The 14618-nt window shown below is 39.2% G+C and overlaps 1 protein-coding gene across 4 annotated transcripts in view; it reads left to right on the forward strand.

Moving 5' to 3' along the window:
• The window catches only part of kcnq5a (potassium voltage-gated channel, KQT-like subfamily, member 5a), a 124089-nt gene that overhangs the window by 3072 nt on the left and 106399 nt on the right, over positions 1-14618 (forward strand). The gene's annotated exons all lie outside the window — the stretch shown is intronic.

Consider the following 14618-nt stretch of genomic DNA (forward strand, 5'->3'; position numbering starts at 1 on the left):
AAATTGCACTTATTCTTCACGGTTTCCGTTAGTGTATTGGAAGCGCAGCAGTCTATCAGGCCTAAGTTTACCCCCCACTGGGTCTGTGCATTGGTGATTAAAAAAAACAAATATATATATATAAATATATATATATATATATATAAAGCTGCAGGCAAGCACACAGACATTTTAGCTAGACAGACAACAGCATCAGGCAATACAGCAACAAAATGAGTAGAAATGTGCATGAGTTCGGTGATCTTAAAAGTGTCTTACTGTACAACGCCCATCTGAATGTCAGATTCTCTAATTGCCGCCACCACTTCTGGTGTTAGTCAGTTTTTAGATCTCTTCTCATGTGTAGTTTGTCCGGGGTCATTAACTTGTTGCTCTGTTACCCAAGAAACCTTTGAAGCCTTTGAGCAACACATACATAAACTTAAGTCACTGATCTAAAAAAAAAAAAAAATTGAATTAATGAATCTTCACGCGTAACTGAAGTTAAACTTTGAAGTCTGGTTTTAATTGAATATAGCAAATCACATCTTCTATTGCAAACTCTTCAAATGCGGATAGTTTTGATCCATCTAGACCACAAATGAAAGCTAGTGTGTAAATGCAGCATCTCGCTGCAACTTGTCCACAGTGTGATGTAGATGTATGGCTTCACAAACTTAGAATCGCATGGCTTCACACATGTGTTACTCACAAACACATTCACACGTGGTAAGTGATGAACCAACACACAAACAGCACAAAGCGCATGATTTATAAAAGAAAAGTTCCTTTGATCGTTTAATTAGTAAGCACTTATGTTGAAACAGATGCTGCTGTGTGTGCGTGTGCATGTGTGTGTGTGTGTGTGTGTGTGTAGATCCACACCGTACAGATGCGTAGGAAAACAGCTGAATGGTGTGTGTAGGTATTTGAATTATAAGTATGTATACTACACTCCTTAGGAATCCCTGATGTGCTCCTGATATCTGCTGATGGGCTGCAGATATCAAGACACTGATAAGCATCTGGGCTTATTTCTTTCCAAATAATGCTCCCACACTGAAACACTGCTGGCATTAAGATTCAATCTCTTAATGAGATGGCGTGTGTTGGGCTAATCACATTTGCTAAAATGGGTTCCAGCCACAGTCTGCATTTGTGTTCTATACTCAAAAGATGATTCCTTCCTGTGCATGTGTTTTAGTGTGTATGAAAGTAATGTCTTACCTATTTTTTTCAGATCTATTTATTCATTTTTCTTGTGTGAGTTTAAGATGATACAAGCATCCATGTTTTTGTTTTCGTGTCTGAAAACGAGTTGCAGAAACGCTTCAGAGTTTGTGTGAGATTGAATGAGTCACACATGGTGTGAGTGCAACAGCAATTGATTCCAGGGTCATTTTGGTCTGCTGACAGGTAAAATGTCAACATCGCCTGATGATTTGCCAGGTGGATGGACACCTTCTCTAATGACCAACCTCTGTCCCACTTTATCTTTCAACCAGACTGGCTTGTACTGAGTCGCTTATGCGTTAACTGTTGACTTTAACTGGAACTGGGACACTTTTAATGCAATGTAATATTTACTATAATGGACAAAAAAAAATCATTAAATGTTGTATGTGATATACATTGGTCTACCAATGTAAACCTGACTTTAATATTATTGTTTCTCCTGTGTCGCCAAAAAAGCTTGATCTTTTCTTGAGGCAGCATGAGACACCCCACCATTGTCAGACATATCCTATAGGCACTGGGTAGGGTGTAGCGATTACATGGCTTGGACTTGGGGATGTTTGATCACCTTTGGATGTGGGGAATTTGGAAGTCAAAACCATCCGTGGGGTCTTTGTCATGTTTGCGATCAGTTTCTGGGATGTTTTTGATACACAGTGGAGTACATTGTCCAGCTGGAGGAAGCTGTTGCTGCAAGGCGGTGCAATTTCTGTTCCTTCCTTCCTTCCTTCCTTCCTTCCTTCCTTCCTTCCTTCCTTCCTTCCTTCCTTCCTTCCTTCCTTCCTTCCTTCCATCCATCCATCCATCCATCCATCCATCATAAACCTTGCAGTTTTAGGTTTCTGTTTTGTGTGTGTGGTTTGTAAATTAACTTTTAATGTTATCTGCAGAAGGTTAGTACATATCTCAGCATTTTTGGCTACCTACTTGTGTTAAACCATGACAGAATTATAGCGGCGAGAGTGAAAAGGAAAGTTTACAAGATGGCAGTGAGACCTGCTATAATATATGTTTTGGAGACGGTGGCACAAACAGAACGACATGAGGTGGAGCTGGAAGTGGCAGAGTCGAAGGTTGTAAGATTTACATTGGGACTCACCAGGATGAGTGTATCAGAGGGACAGCTCAAGTTGAGCAGTCTGGAGACAAAGTTAGCAAGGTGGTGTAGAGACAGTTTGGACATGTGAAGAGGAGGTGTAGTGGATATATTTGACAAAGGTTGTTGAATATGGAGCTGCCAGACAGGAGAAAAAGAGGAAGACTTCCGAGGAGGTTGTGTGGATGTAGTGAAGGCAGACATGCCTTTCAGACCTACAGTTAATTTGTCTGCCACCATTTAATGTAGCAAATATGCCTTTGGACTGTTAGAGTAAGCCATATTATGCAGAGAGAACCCATCCAGGCATAACAAAAAGACAGAAAGATTTTCTACTTATCACTGACTTTTTTTGGATGACTTCTTAATCATCTCATGTTGATTTCTGTTTTTTTCCCCTTGTGGTATCAGTGCACTGCCTACTCAGACCTACCATGTCCAAGTTTGGTTGTCAGCACATAGGCAGTGAGTGGAGTGTAGCAGATGCAAAAGAAATACCAGTGTAGTTACTGATTCAACACAATGTCTTATTATGCAACCCAAGGCTGGACAGAGGAATTGTAGTTGCTGGCTATTTATGATGCTAAAAAATAATTACTTATAAAATAATAAATATCTAGTAACTTAGTGTTCAACATGCATATATTGTGGAATATTGTTCCTCTGTAGAAATTAAGAAGAATTCAACACTTGTCTTTGTCTTAGTCTTTGTAATCCTCCTTTAGAAGTACATTGTGGTTAGACCTTAAAGATTTTTGTATTGGAAAAGTCCTTTAGAATCTTTAATACAATAATCATCAAACATGAATTTTATATAATATATGTAATCTCAAACAGTTATTGTACTCAGAGGGTATTTTCTCACTCATGAAACTGCAGGTGCACTGATCAAAAAAAAAATTGCGCTCAGATTTGAAGAACTTAAAAGGAATCCCGAAGAGGCTGCTCTTTGTCTCCTGAGATCATGGTGACATTTGAGACACCTGAGCATATAAAAGGGTCTCTGTGTTTAGGTTCCCTCTTGCTTCCAGGTAGGAAGGAGGTGGTTGGCCAGCACCCAGTGGAAAATGCTGGAAGATGCAAAAGGATCTATTTGATAGGGTGAACAGAAGGAGGGACGTGCGTATGTGGGTGACTGTATAAATACTGTCAGGATGCCATCCGGTGTTTGCATGAGTAGATACAGAGTTGCTACCCTATTAAAGATGTTTGGTGTATGTGTGTGAGCGGGTACTTGGTCATCACTGGGTAATGTAACATATCACAGACACATTGTGTGTCCAGGTCACAAGTTGGCTGTCTGTCTTTCAGGGCCCAATGAAAAGAGGAATGAAGAGGAGGCAAGAGAAGATAACAAACAAACAAACAAACAAAAAACCAACTGTTATCACATAAAGGAAGTGGTGATGTGGGAGGGATTTAAGTTTTGTTTTTTATGCATGAAAACACATATAGGCAGTTTTTTGTCGACTCAGTGTGTTGTAAAAGAAAGGTAACATCTGGCTGTGAAGTGTGATTTCAAAGAGTGAAAAAGAAACAGCACCAGCATCCTGTCTAGACAGTTGGATACTGGCCTTTATGCAAGATTTGCAAACACAGTGAAAGATGGATAGCAAAGAAGTAATAACTTTGTGAAGGTCATGTCAACAACAGATTTACAAATTATTTGAACAATTTTATTCCTCCAAAATTAAGTCAAAGAACATATTTAGGAGTTAGGCCCAAATGGAGCTATAGAAAAGACACCTTTTCACCCGGTGATGTGGTTATCAATTAAATCCTAAGCTTTCTAAAGTAACTAATTCACTGTAACAAACTTTTTCTCCCCTTTTGGCTTTTCTATGCTTCACTGTCTCCTGCTAATATCCGACTTGGAAGTGTATCATACGGACATTTGAGATGAGTGTCGATCTGGTGCAGTCAGTTTTGAAGTAAGTAAATAACAGACAGATTTACTTATATACCACACACTGATTTCCCCTCAAAATGAACAAATTCGATAAAAAAAAGAAACTCTTTAAGCTTCTTAGAGATATATGTCAGTGTTGGACCTATAGTGGTCCACATATAAGTGGTTCCTTCCTCTTCATAACATCTGTTTGAAAAGTTTAATTTTTATTCAGCATCATAAAATCTAGTTGCATAAAATTCAGTGTGTCAGCAGTTAGAGTAACACGTTATAGTTTTATGTTGTTGTGATGTCACTCAGCTACAACAAAGACCTGTTTCCAAGCCATCTTAAAGTTTGATTCACAGGCACTGCAGTATTCATTATTTCATAATAAGATGCCTATCATCTTTTTAATCAACAATCCTCTAACAGCGTATGTGTTAGATAATAGATAAATAGCACCTGACAGTACTATTCCTGAATCCCCAGATTTAACAGTCTAGCTAACTGCTGATATTCGATCCACCTCAATGCATCAGGAATGAGTTGCAATAAAATGTAGGGAGAAATGAGAATAGTTTGTTATTTAAACTGATGATTAATACGCGAAGAATCACTCCTGACACACAATGGATCATCAAAAAACCCCTTTTTCCCCATCGACGCCCACTATTCTGCATGATAACTTGTTTTTGTATTGCTTTTATGGCATTTAATTAACTTATTTATTTGACTCTATTTTGTGTACAGTGATTTGTAACCGGGCGTCGGTGAAAGACACTTTATAAATAAACACATACTTTCTTACACTCTTACTGCACTTGTAACCCAGAGCATTTCACGTCTTCTGACTGCAAAGAGTATGTAATGATTCCCATGACCATCGGTTTATTTACACCCACCACATATTCTCCTCAGTCTTCCTGTGTTAATCACGCTTGCAAATGTGTTTAAAAAAAAAGAAGAAAGAAGTGAGCTAATTAGTCTGTGCCAGAGTGGAGAGATTTGATGAATCAGACTTTGATGTTAGTGTCATCAGGGAACAAGTCGTCTACATCAGTCAGAGCTCACTGGTGAGAAGAAGATCAGAAGGGATTGCAGTGATAAATATACTGTGACATTCAAGCAGGTCAGACAGCAAGTGTGTATTTCAGGTGTGTGTATGTGTTTTGAATAGGTTGGGAGAGAAAGACCTGGAGTGAGAAAAAAATTGCATTTCTTTTAAAGTGCATACTTGTATGTCTGAGTTTCATATGTGTGACATGGATATAAAGAAGCAACAGAGTGAATAGGAGGAGAATAGAGTGTGTATGTGTGTGACCATATGAGTAGGAATGCACTATGTGTCGGTTAGTCTTTTTGCGAGAGCGTGTGTGTGTGTGTGTGTGTCCAAATCAATGTATGTCTGCTCGTTAGTCATCCAGCAGTCCTCTCGTACATCAGCGGAGGTGCCACTTTGCAGAGCAGACTGCAGCGCTGATGGATGGAGACAGGCTGAGCTTGTTGGTCCTCTTGCCCACACAGAGTGCACCTCAGTTGGGCACACATTACACCAGCCTCATTCCCCTGTCGCACACAACTCGGACATTACCCTGTCAACTCTTTTAATGAGAACATGGCTCAAAAGCACTCTCACAAATACACAATCATCCATGTTACGCTCATGTGCACACATGCACCTACGTCACTAAAAATGCACCCGTGCCATTAGAATGATTTAGTATGCAAAGTATGTAATATGCATTCTGTATAAAGTTATTATAATTAGATTTAGGAAGTCATTGACCGCCGTGAACTATTACTATTTTTCTATTTTCTTTATTATTTTATTTTATTATATTTTCTCCTACTGTATCATGCTGCTGAGTGACTGCTGCTCGTCAAACACATTTCATTGCAATGTTGACCCTGTGCTAACTTGCATATGACAAATAAAACTGAAAACTGAAAACTGAACTCCATATGCACATGCATAAACATGGTATTGATCTACTAATTTAACTTTCTGCAAGGACACCTATAAGTGTATTTGCAGAAATTATTGTTTTAATATATGATTGTAATATGAATCTGCATCCCTATCTTTTGGTGGTCTAGAAAGTTTAAAGTTTAGTTTTTCCCTTTCTTATTTCTTAGTTTTTAGTCACCATTGCATGTTTCACATCATCAAAATATATATACATTAGACGAAGAGCAAATACAAAATGCAGTTTTCCAATTATGATTTAAAGTTATCCAAACCTAACCGGCACTATGTGAAAAAGTAAGTGCCCTCTACATCTATCAGTTGGTTGCGCCCCCCTTTTGACTGTGGGTGTGACTTTAAAAATAATAAGTGCTGTGTTAGTTTTATATGTAATGGGACACAAACCATCCACAGAACATTTTCCTGAAAGTCTTGGCAAATGTGAAACAAGCCTTTGTGTTCTTTTTGGTCAACACTGGTTTCCGCCTTTTACCCAGTGTCCTTCACATTGTTGAATCGTGAACACTGACCTTAACTGAGACAAGTGAGGCCTGCAGTTCTTTACAGGGAGTGCAGAATTATTAGGCAAGTTGTATTTTTGAGGAATAATTTTATTATTGAACAACAACCATGTTCTCAATGAACCCAAAAAACTCATTAATATCAAAGCTGAATGTTTTTGGAAGTCGTTTTTAGTTTGTTTTTAGTTTTAGCTATTTTAGGGGGATATCTGTGTGTGCAGGTGACTATTACTGTGCATAATTATTAGGCAACTTAACAAAAAACAAATCAGTGACACCAATATAACATCTCCACATTCACAAATATACATTTCTGACATTCAAAAACAAAACAAAAACAAATCAGCGACCAATATAGCCGCCTTTCTTTGCAAGGACACTCAAAAGCCTGCCATCCATGGATTCTGTCAGTGTTTTGATCTGTTCACCATCAACATTGCGTGCAGCAGCAACCACAGCCTCCCAGACACTGTTCAGAGAGGTGTACTGTTTTCCCTCCTTGTAAATCTCACATTTGATGATGGACCACAGGTTCTCAATGGGGTTCAGATCAGGTGAACAAGGTGGCCATGTCATTAGTTTTTCTTCTTTTATACCCTTTCTTGCCAGCCACGCTGTGGAGTACTTGGACGCGTGTGATGGAGCATTGTCCTGCATGAAAATCATGTTTTTCTTGAAGGATGCAGACTTCTTCCTGTACCACTGCTTGAAGAAGGTGTCTTCCAGAAACTGGCAGTAGGACTGGGAGTTGAGCTTGACTCCATCCTCAACCCGAAAAGGCCCCACAAGCTCATCTTTGATGATACCAGCCCAAACCAGTACTCCACCTCCACCTTGCTGACGTCTGAGTCGGACTGGAGCTCTCTGCCCTTTACCAATCCAGCCACGGGCCCATCCATCTGGCCCATCAAGACTCACTCTCATTTCATCAGTTCATAAAACCTTAGAAAAACCAGTCTTGAGATATTTCTTGGCCCAGTCTTGACGTTTCAGCTTGTGTGTCTTGTTCAGTGGTGGTCGTCTTTCAGCCTTTCTTACCTTGGCCATGTCTCTGAGTATTGCACACCTTGTGCTTTTGGGCACTCCAGTGATGTTGCAGCTCTGAAATATGGCCAAACTGGTGGCAAGTGGCATCTTGGCAGCTGCACGCTTGACTTTTCTCAGTTCATGGGCAGTTATTTTGCGCCTTGGTTTTTCCACACGCTTCTTGCGACCCTGTTGACTATTTTGAATGAAACGCTTGATTGTTCGATGATCACGCTTCAGAAGCTTTGCAATTTTGAGACTGCTGCATCCCTCTGCAAGATATCTCACTATTTTTGACTTTTCTGAGCCTGTCAAGTCCTTCTTTTGACCCATTTTGCCAAAGGAAAGGAAGTTGCCTAATAATTATGCACACCTGATATAGGGTGTTGATGTCATTAGACCACACCCCTTCTCATTACAGAGATGCACATCACCTAATATGCTTAATTGGTAGTAGGCTTTCGAGCCTATACAGCTTGGAGTAAGACAACATGCATGAAGAGGATGATGTGGACAAAATACTCATTTGCCTAATAATTCTGCACTCCCTGTACATGCTGTTCTGGGTTCTTTTGTGACTTCCTGAATAAGTCGTTGATGCACTCTTGGAGTAGTTTTGCTATGCTGGTCTCCACCTGGGAAGGTTCACCACTGTTCAAAGCTTTCTACATTAATAGGTAGAGGCTCTCACTGTGGTTTGCTGGCTCTGTAACCCTTTCCATAGATAGATGTCAATTACTTTGTTTTACAACAGTTTCTTTAGATTGTGCCATAATGTTCTGTTTTTTGAAATCTTTTAGTCTACTTCACTTTGTCAGACAGGTTCTGCTTGAGTGAGGGTCCCTTCACACATGTACTATTCACTTTTCCCCTTCACACACAGGGGGCTCAATGCTTTTCCCCTCAGTGACTCCTTTCTTTGTGCCCCTGAAAGTCAAAACAAGAATTATGAGTTGTGCATAGGAGTATAGCCATGAGGGCCAATGTGTGAATATTTCAGTAGGTTTTCTGCGTATGTCAGGCAGTTCAGTCTTGTCTGTGCACTTTTTATGATCATATATACACATAAAGTATATTGTGGCAAAAACATAAGAGCCAGCTCAAGCCAACACATACTGTGAATAATTTATCAGTGTAGTCATACACATTTTTCAGTGGTGACACACTGATTCAGACAGAACAGTATTAGCTCACCCATATTGGTAAGTTTCCCTCGAGAAAGAATAACAGGTGCCTGCTTCATGTCTTTCTTTGTTTCACGTGGGACTTTGCCATCACAGACAAATAATTAGAATTGGAAGAAAGTGCTGAAAGTTGAAACAGAGACATGGAAGAGTAGAGAAAAAGAAGGAGGGTTTGGCTGAGAAAAGAAAAGGTGAAGAGCAAGCAGGAATTTCACTGAATGACAAGACAGTGATATGTCAATAAAATATCTGCTAGTTAATTGCCCTTGATGGACTTGTTGTACGTAGCTGTACTAATCTGCTTGTATTCTGGCCTTTCAATAAAACTAAACAAGCAAAATGAAGATATCGCAGTCTGGTTGGGAACTGTTTTGTATTTCCATGATATGTTTTTTATGTTTTTTATCCTGAGCTGAACACATAATATGCTTGCCAGTTGATTTAAAATTTAGCTTCTAATGTTCTGCTAACAACTTCAGTTACACTGGGTTAGATTGTTAATATCAGCTGATTCAGAAAATAACTTTAGTGAAGCCTGCAAAAATTTCACTATTAAAATTTGTCAAGTTACAGGCCCTCAGAGCACACAGGGCAAGTTTGAAACTTGGTGCTTGGCTATGTTGATGTCTTTTTCCCTACATTTTTAAGTTCTTGTTGTGTCTTAAGCACTGAAGCTAGCCATATGATATTTTCCAGGTTGAAAAACAATTAATTAATAGCTTCACTAGAGGGAAAACAGGGCAGCGCTAAATTATTTATTTATTTACATATGCTTTTGGTGACTAATTACAAGTGGCTGCAGTGAACAGCTGGTCACCCAGACATTGGGGAACCACATTTGATTGCATGGCAGTTGCACAGGTCCCCTGGTGGGAGGCAACCTGTCACACTATTGCAGACTGACAGTAGTCACTCTGAGACAGAGGCAAGTTGCTGTTTTATTTCTAAACAGATTGTCAACAGATTACAATCAGTCATTCTGCACTGACGAACCCACTCACATGTGTCTGTGCAGCAGAGGACTTGGTGGCCAGCTGGTTGTATTCTGGTTTAATTTCCATAATGTAAAAGCAAGGTTGCCTATGCCATTTTGCAGTCAAATTGCCATTCTGCAACATCTACAATTTGTAGAGGGATTTCTGAATTTCTGTTTCAAATCTATGCGATCCAGGCTGGACTCAGAATGTAAGCAGTCAATGTGAATTTCTATTTAGTGTAAAGTTCTTTCTTTAAAGACAGGAATAAATTTGCAAATTTTGCAAATTTGCAATTTTTGCAAATTTATCACCATTAACAGCAGCTGACTGCAAGTGGGCAGACCTGGTCCACATCTTCAAAGCAAACATTTCAAAGGCTTCAAGATCGCAGATTGCACATGGTGGCGTAAATTTTGCTGTGCTGTAGTTTACAGACAGTTTTTTCCAGAGCTGAGGAAAAAGCTCTGTAAAGTGTTTCTGTTTATAACCACAGTATGTAATTAAATTTGTTCATGTGCTATTGTTAAAAATAAATTCTCAGAATCTCTGAGGCTGAGGTACCTTTTCATGAAAGACTCAGATACATGTGAATTTGTGTTAGCAGCCAGGTGAAATGACTCCACAAATGCAGGATTCTGAACAAAGAACACACCAGTTTTATTGCAATATAAACAGTATATATGTATATATATATATACACTGTATATACACAGTATACATATATACTGTGTGTACACATATATATATGTCCATATATGAATAGAGAGCGAGAAAGAGCGTGAAAGAGAGAGAGAGAGAGCGAGCATTAGCCAAAGTAAAATTGATGTAGATTAATAGAATTGTATGTATTGTATGGATTTATCTATTATTCATACAGATTATTTACCTTATTTCCCATACTCGAATAAAAGTGGGATTTGGAAAAAAAAAGTTTTAGTTACATCATGTAACTGGATTACATCAGAAATGGAATAAAACACCACATCTGGAAACAACAATACATTTGAAACAATACGTTAAATCTACTGTATTTTATGCAAACTAGAGTGACTGCAGGTGTTTCAGGTCTTTTTTGAGTTCATGACGGGTTAACCTCTTGAGTGTTAGTATTCCAACTGCTATAGACGACTAAGAAAAAGAGATGGATGGGTTGAGGAGCAAAGAGGCATGTCACAGAAATGCGACATGAGTACAAAATAAACCCAGCATTATTTATGCTCATTTTTATTTCCGCTCTCTCACTTTCCCTGAAGACACAGAGCTAATGTGAGTAGGCGTGTGATTTGGCTTTGCTTATTGTGTGAAGTCATTACAATTCTTCCATTAGAGACAGAAGCAGCAAGAGCTTCCCTCTCAAGACAGAAGTCAGACTTTCACAATCTGTTATCAGCAGTCATATCACACGTTTGTCCATCTGTACTACGTGTTTATTTTGGTTTTCCTTTGGACATTGACATAGAAAATGTTCTTTAAAGAAGGAAATAGATAAATGGTGTTCCTGCAACATTTTGACTTCATTTAAGCCCCCCATCCCCCATCCTCTTGGATGCCTCAGTCCATGCCTGCCCTTTTAAGTGCTCAGAGTAAAGAATCTCAAGTGTTTGTGCAACTGACTGAGACAAGCTTGATTCATTTATTTTATTAAAAGCCTGAACCAGAACATGACTTGTGTTCACCGTAGGAAATGAGTACTGTCCATCATCTTTGTCTGGTGAGTATTTTTAGGGTGCTTGGGAAGTCAGGAGTCACAGAGAAGTGTTTAAAGGTAGTGCACGGTGGTGTATGGGGACAGTGTAACTGTAGGAGGGATGGAGGGGTTCAAAGTGGGGGATTACATAAGGGATTGGCTCTAGGTTAACAGATGAGGGACAGCAGCTCTGATACGTGTAGATTCACTTTGACACCCAAACAGACTATTGCATGATCTATACGGACGGCACATTGGTTGTCCGCTATGGTTTGTTTCACCAGAAATTGAAAGAACACCAATCTGATTTCACCTAGCCAGCTGATAGATGTGACTATAAGTGAGGAATGGACAAAAATACGTCGAGTTGATATTTGGCTTTGGGCCTCTCACCTATCAATCCCTACACAATCACATGGATGCATAAAGGTCAGCTCAGCAGGGACTGAGGAGTGACAATAATGATTTCCACCGCGGGGAACATAAACTAATAGTACGTATGTGAGCTGTGCAGCAGCATACTGATGAAGAAGAGAGAATACTGATGGCTTAAATACAGTGCCTTAAAGCACAATCTGTGTTGAATAATCGCTGAGCTGAATAGAAGTTGTTGTGTGGCAGAAGGCAGGTGTTTTGTGCCTGAAACAGCACTCGCTTTCTTCACTTCATTTAAGGTAATTGTGTTTGGTGTAATTCGTTGAAACATTTAGTGATAGAGTGACAGAATTTGCTGTGCATTCAACAAGTGATTTTGAGCACGTGGTTAAGCAACTCAGTGATTGGTTTAATTATTTTAACAGCTGCTGGAGACAAGAATCTCGAGTGTGTGAACATAAACGGATTTGTGCAAGCAAACAATGAAATTCATTCATTATTAGATTTTGGTGTCTCCACAGTGCAGTGGTTTACGCATTCATCTAACAAGCAGACACAAATTCCATTCAGAGTTATTTCAGGAAGGGTATTCATTTTTTAAGTAAATAAAACAAACAATATTTAACTTATGGAAGATACTTTAATTTGCCTTTGTATATTAAAATACCTTGACAACTAATCATGTGCTCAGTTGTTCTTTTGTTCCCGCACAATTTGTCAAACTAGATTTATATATAAAGTCAATGTAAAGTGTTTTCCATAAGCTATATTTTGCTTCCCTACAGTTGCAGGCTGAGGCTTGTAGCTTAGGATGAACCCTGCTGTGTTTTCTGTTCGGGAGGTATTTGCATATGTTACCACAACCCCCAGCCCTCCCCCACAATAACACTGTTTAGTTTTATCATAAATGAAATAAATGTTTAGGAGAGTTTTGTAGTTTTGATTAATGTTGTTGCAGGTCCAGCAGGTACCAGCAGAGGCTGATTTAGGTCACAGATTGATCTATTTTCTGTTAGAGGTCTGTTAGAGTCTTTCTTTCTTTCTTGCTCCTGGTCTTCTTTCCTATTTCTTTTCTTTTTTTTCTTTTTTTTTTTGAGGGGGGGTGGGTAAAAACACTCTCTTGCACGTGCACATTTGTACCTGTATCTGAACCTCTGTCAGCCATATTTACAGTCATATTTACAGCTGTGGCTACAACCGTAGCTTGCCTCCACCAGTGTGTGAATGTGAGAGTGAATGAATAATGGCATTATAAAGCGCTTTGGGTGCCTTGAAAAGCGCTATATAAATCCAATCCATTATTATTATTATTACTAATGAAAATGATGATCTCATGAAGAAAAAGCTGAAAGATTAGGTGACACATAAGATTTTTTGGAACTTGTTATAACTGATTAAAAAAAGTTTGATAATCATAATGATTGAGAAAGAGATGGGTTTTAGGCTCAAGTGTGTGGACATTTGGGTATAATAGCGTGGTGAAACGCTATTCCTAATCATGGTTTCCTCTCCAAATCAATGCTTATTTACATTTTAGTGTTTGTGTAAGTGAATAAGGAGGATGGGTGGATCCTTCATTTCCAATAATAATAATAATCTTTAGTTCTAAATCACTTTTAAAGCTCAAGTTGCAAATTGCTTTATACAAAACACAGTCAAAAACATGTGTTGCCACTGAGCCATAGCCTGTATATTAAAGATGGAAGTACTGTAATTTAAGTAAACCTTAAATGAGGTGTGGACATCATTCCTTTGAGAACTGTCAAGGCAGGCAGGTTGGACTCAAACATAGGCTGAGAATATAATAAAAACAGTTCTTTATTTACAGACACCAGGTGCAATAAATACAAGTGAGGGGGGGATCCAGGGGTTCCGAGGATCCACGGGAAGGTTCAGGAAAACAGGTTCTTCCCACTTGCACAACGATCACCACTCTGGGGGAAAATCCACTCCACACTTGTCACGCCAGACTTCTGTATACTCACGCTCAGACATCCAGGACTGAAGGGTTACAGGACGGGTCCGGGGAATGTATATACAAGGAGACGAGAAAGTTACAACCAGGAAACCACGAAGAAACGCAGAAGATCACAAAGCTGGGATTTACACTAATGTGTTTTACTCAATAATCCAGCAACGAGAAGCTCTGAGACACTGCTTTAAGTAGTGGCCGGAAAACCGGATGAGCCACAGGTGAGTGATTAGTCACAGGTGCGCGGGCCAAAGGCGGGAACCCACGGTGAGCTCCGCCCATGCAGAGCGATGCAAGAGAGAGCTGTGTGGACCGGGCAGACACAGGGACCGTGACAAAAAGATTGCCTTGTTTTTTCAGTAATTTTCATCATAGTTTCTATGTTTACAGTTTAAAACAAAATTTGTAAAGCCGCGCCCGTTCCTCTTTTAGTGACTGTGTAAATGTGTAGTTTTAAACACTGCTCAAAGTCATGTTTAGTAGTAATTAAGCTATTTTGACATATGATTTATAGGCTGATCAATATTTACATAAAACATGAATGATATGTATAACAATCTAAATAGCTGACGATGATTTCAGCCGTACCACATACATAATGCAGTTGTTGCCATTCTGTCTTTTCTTGTAACTTATGTGTTCCTATTGGATTTCTAATGGTTCCATATTAAGAGTAACTGAAGCTGTTTCGTTCAAAATCCTCAACTT

Source organism: Rhamphochromis longiceps, linkage group LG13, assembly GCF_057381845.1.
Source record: "Rhamphochromis longiceps isolate RC_006_pf linkage group LG13, R_longiceps_female_GT1.1, whole genome shotgun sequence".
NCBI lineage: Eukaryota > Metazoa > Chordata > Actinopteri > Cichliformes > Cichlidae > Rhamphochromis > Rhamphochromis longiceps.